This window comes from Macrotis lagotis, chromosome 4 (genome assembly GCF_037893015.1).
Source record: "Macrotis lagotis isolate mMagLag1 chromosome 4, bilby.v1.9.chrom.fasta, whole genome shotgun sequence".
Lineage (NCBI taxonomy): Eukaryota > Metazoa > Chordata > Mammalia > Peramelemorphia > Peramelidae > Macrotis > Macrotis lagotis.
Genome location: NC_133661.1, coordinates 138,750,905 through 138,755,897, shown reverse-complemented (window position 1 = coordinate 138,755,897; position 4,993 = coordinate 138,750,905). Strand labels below are relative to the sequence as shown.

Genomic DNA, 4,993 nt, shown 5'->3' with positions numbered 1-4,993 from the left:
TGGGTAGCAAAAAAAATTACTGGAAACAAAATAGGAATCTATAGATTGACAAATGACTGTACAAATTTGGTGATGGATGTTACAGAATACTATTGTGCTTTAAGAAATAAAAAATAAGAGGAATTGGGAGAAATATGAGCACCCAGGTAGAAAGTGATAGGAAAGTTAAGAAAGCACTGCCAAGAGAACAACATACATGATAACTACTATTATGCATAGAAGTTCACTAAAATGTAGTTCAATTGTGATGAATTGTAATAAATAATCCTGGAAATATGATTAGGAACCATTCTTCCTGTTAAAAGAAAGATGGATAAGATGGATGTGGAATGTGGTAGGCAGTATCAGATGTGGAAGTTGCATCTGTTTTGCTTAATTTTTTTTTCAAGAAAGGGTTTAACAGAGGTTAAGGTAAGAAGGGTAAGTAACTATTGCATAGGTAAAAGACAATCAAAAAAAGGACTATTTAAAATCGAGGAAATAACTTCATTGACTGTTACTAATTCTTCTATGGTCCTTTGTATCTTTTCTATAAATATGTCCCAAAATCTCATTGGGGGGGGCCCAGTTCCAACTTAGACCTCTCCCTGCTCCCCCCAAAGGTTAGAAGAACAATTAAACATATATATTAACAAAAAAGCAAAAAAAAGTACAACCTTAGTGGGTGTGTACTACATGCATTATAATGATCATTAATAAATAAGGAAATGGAGGTTCAGAGAAGCTGTGACTCAAATGAAATTTATCTCATCTAGATTTTCCTGACTACAAGCCTAGCACTGTGTAACACTTCTTTTATGGAGTACTTTCACGATAGCTTCATGAGGTAGAATGTATACCTGTTATTATCTTCAGTTTACAGATGAGGAAACCCTCATCTGTTACAAGGTTACAAGAGGTTACAAGGTCATGCCAACGGCAAGTGCTGTAACCAGGATTTGAATACTGACCTCTTGACTCCAAGTAAATCATTTTATCTACTCCATATAATACATTGCCTTTGAACTTCTTGGATTTCCATTAAAGCAGAGAGATTTCAAAACCCTTGAGCAATATGGCTGACTGTGCATCCTGGACCGTCAGGTCAGTTTATCAACTATGGCAGGTCATTGCTTCTTCTCCTGGGACTACATGTCAATCCCTTCCCTTAACAGTTCAGATTGGGTTGGAAAGTAGGACATCTGGCAATTTCTGCTGAATGGATCAACCGCACATTCCCCTGTCAGTGAACTTGGCCAAGGAGCCACTCCAACAGATGTTTTTCCTTAGGCACTAAGTGTTTTCAGGATGCCTCTCTTCCTTTGCCTCTCAGGGGCACATGCCCACACGATGGAAAGTCATAAGCTCACTGACCAGCATTAGGAAAGGCTGACCTCAACATTGGCGACAGACAGCCTGTTAACTAGTTTCCTTGAACAAAAAGGGACAGAAGAATTTCATTAACCAGATTGCTTAGAGATAGAAAGGAAGCACTATAGAAAATGTTCCCTGGATATTTGTCAGGAATTGTAAGATGCAGGGTCTTTGATGTTGCTGGTGACTTGAACACTCTTTATTCCTGTCCTCCTAATACAGCACTGACAGTTCCCCACATTGTCTGAAACAAGTGTTGCCAGGCGAGATTAAATATGCAAGAGGAAGAGTGTGTATTTTTTGGGGAGGAGATAATTATTGTTACACCTTGGAACAGATTAATGAATACATTAATAAATGATCCACTGTTATGTTTTTTCTCCTAATAGTCATCAAAATCTTTATAAATCTGCAACACAATACATAACATCTCATTACAACATTTGTTTAAAAATCAATGCATTTCTAAGTTATTTGTGTCAAAACTCATTTATTTCCACAATAACATGGACTGTCAAACCTTGACATCCTGTTAATAACATCCAAATGCATTTGCATATTATTCAAATATTTTCTTTTATGAAACTGGGTACTTACTTATACCACCCTACTTTCTGGGCTTCACATATTTGCACATTAGTTTAGTTTACACATCCATAGAAGGGTTACCTGTGGCAACTAATTTTGCTATACTTTATGCATATTAATGAGCTTTTGAGCAGGCCCCTATCTGTTCTTTGAAGGAAAGAGAAAATAGAAAGGATAAAAAGGAGATTGATTGCAGGTACAATCCTAGAGAATTGAGATGGATTTAAAATGCTTTTTTCCCCCTCTTTTTTGTACTCCCAGTGTTCTGTAGCCAATTCTCCTTCAGTGAGTCAGGCAGGATAAAATACTGAGTACCAGGAGTAGTAGCAGTAGTAGTGGGAGCAGGTAGGTGGAGCAGTGGATAGAATACTGGGTCTGGCATTAGGAAGATCTGAGTTTAAATTTGGCTTCAAATACTTGCTAGCTGCACAAGCCACTTAACACTGTTTGCCTCAGTTTCCTCATCTGTAAAGTGAGGAATGGGGAAGTAAATGGCAAACCTCTCCAGTATTTTTGCCAAGAAAACCCTAAACATTATCATAAAGATATGACAAAAAGGATCAAACAACAACAATAAAAGACAGTAGAAATAATTATTGTAGAAGCAGCAATGTAATAATGGTGACTAACTTTTAGAGGAAGATTGATTTTTGGTGTCAGAGAAACTAGGCTGAATTCCTGGCACTAACATCATTACTGGTGCCATCTCGGACACATCAAGTCACCAAACCTACTGTGAGCTAGGTACTGTGTTATACATTGGGGATATAAAGAAGGGCAAAAACATAGCCCCTGCCTTCAAGAAGCTCACATTTCATTAGAGGGCAAATAGGAAAATCTATAGTACTAAGATATAAAAATAGGATAAAGTACAAATAATCTTAGAGGGAAGACACTAGTATTAAAATGATTTAGAGAAGAACTTTTTTGTAGAAGGTGAGAACGCAGAAATGAGGAGGGAAAATATTCCAGGTATAGGGGTCTGCTAATAAAAATGTCTGAATGTGGAGTGTCGTGTTATAAATAGCAAAGAGGTCAATGTTAATGAATTATATAGAGTATATGGGGAGAATTAAAGTTTAAGAAGAGTGTACACCTTGCAAGGGATCAGTTTATGAAGGGCTTTCAAAGATAAAAGAAGACTTTATATATGATCCTAGAGGTAATAGGGAGCCACTGGCATCTACTGAATAGGAGAATGATAATGGTCAGAGCCCCCCCCCCCCCCCCCAGCCCCAGCCTCCCTGTTTTCTCATTTGTAAAATGAGGGATTACATAAACTCCAAGATCTCTTTCAGTTTTCAATTGCCAATTCCATTTGTTGCTTTAAGTTTTACAGAATTCGTTTCTTTTATAAACTTTGTTTTCTTTTCCCACCTTCTCCTTTCCTTTTCTTTTATATTTCTTCTGTCCCTTTCTCCTTGTGATTTTTTCTTTTTATATAACTTTCTTTAACAGTTTTAAAATTTATTTAAAATTTAAATTTATTGATCTGAATGATTCACTTTTGATTTTCTTTTTCCTTTTTTGATGTCCTTTTAAATATACTGTACATTAAGGTAAAGTGCTAGAGTTAGAGAGATCTGAATTCAAATTGCACCATCACTTACCAGCTATTTGATCAACAAGGCATGTTTATCCTATCCTCAGTTTCCTAACTCATTTTGGATATGTTGAATTTGAGGCACCTAGAGGATATCTAGCTTGAGACATCTGACTGTAAGTACAATGGAGAGATTAGGGGTTGATATAGAGGTCCTGGAGTCATCTGCATAAAGACAATATTTGAACCAGTGATGAAATCACCAAGTGAGGTAGTATAGAGCAAAAATAGAATGCAGTCCAAGACAGAGCTTGGAGGACAGCCATGGTCAATGTCAATGCATGGGACATAGATGAAGATCAACAAAGAGAACTCAGACACAGAGAAGACTTACTAGAGATAACTATGTCACAAAATCATAGAAAAGATAATCTCTAAGAAAAAAAGTAACATTGGTAAATACTGTGAAAAGGTCAAGGAGGATGAAGATTAAGAAAAAAAATCATTGAATCTGGTAATATAGGCGATCAATGATAGTTTTGGAGAGTTCAGGTACAGATGAATGTTGAGGTCAGAAAGCAAATTGCTGGGGATTTAGAACATAGTGAGAAAAGAGGAAGAGGAGGAGTCAACTGTTAAGAGTTTCCTCTAGGAGTTAAACCATGAATAGGAGATATCACAGGATGAAAACCCTTCTTAAATTAATTTTAAGGAATAGTAATTGAAATTGTGATTTTCTTCATGTTATGAACTTTGTTTTTTTTTTTTTAGTTTTTTGTAAGGCAAACGGGGTTAAGTGGCTTGACCAAGGCCACACAGCTAGGTAATTATTAAGTGTCTTGAGGCAGGATTTGAACCCAGGTACTCCTGACTCCAGGGCCGGTGCTTTATCCACTATGCCACCTAGCCGCCCTAATGAACTTTCAAATGAAGCAAATCCCAATACCAAAGCAAGTCATTCCTTTCTTCTTAGTTTATTGTTTATAGGGAACACTGAAAAGTTAAGCAACTAACCCAAGGTCACATAGAGGTAAGCCTGGAATCCAGATCTTTCTTGTTCTGAGCCAACTCTGTCTCCTACACCCTGATGCCTATCAGATAATGCTTAATTATTATAACTATAAAATTTATTATTATTATTTCTTTATTAACTATTTCCTGGAAAAGCAACAGTATAACAAGAACTGATATTTCAACAATATATAGTATATATAGAATTGAATAAGGTATTCTCACTATACTACACTTGATCTTAGCCAAAAGGCCAAGAAGCAATTGGTATTCTCACTATAGCAAAAGAAAGATCTCCCCACACATGGTCATCACTTGACTACCTGACAATTACAGATTTAGGAATAATAATAATAACAATAATAATAATAATAATATTGTTATTATTATGGTTACTATTTATGTAGCATTTATAATGTGCTAAGTGATTTAGAATTATCTCATTTGGTCCTAACAACAATCCTGGAAGGTAGATGGTATTGTTATCCCCACTTTACA

General features: G+C 36.1%; 1 pseudogene; it reads right to left on the bottom strand.

The window, feature by feature from the left end:
* Positions 1 to 4,663: 4,663 nt before the first annotated feature.
* LOC141523260 (U2 spliceosomal RNA) lies at positions 4,664 to 4,760 on the bottom strand (annotated as a pseudogene).
* Positions 4,761 to 4,993: the final 233 nt, after the last annotated feature.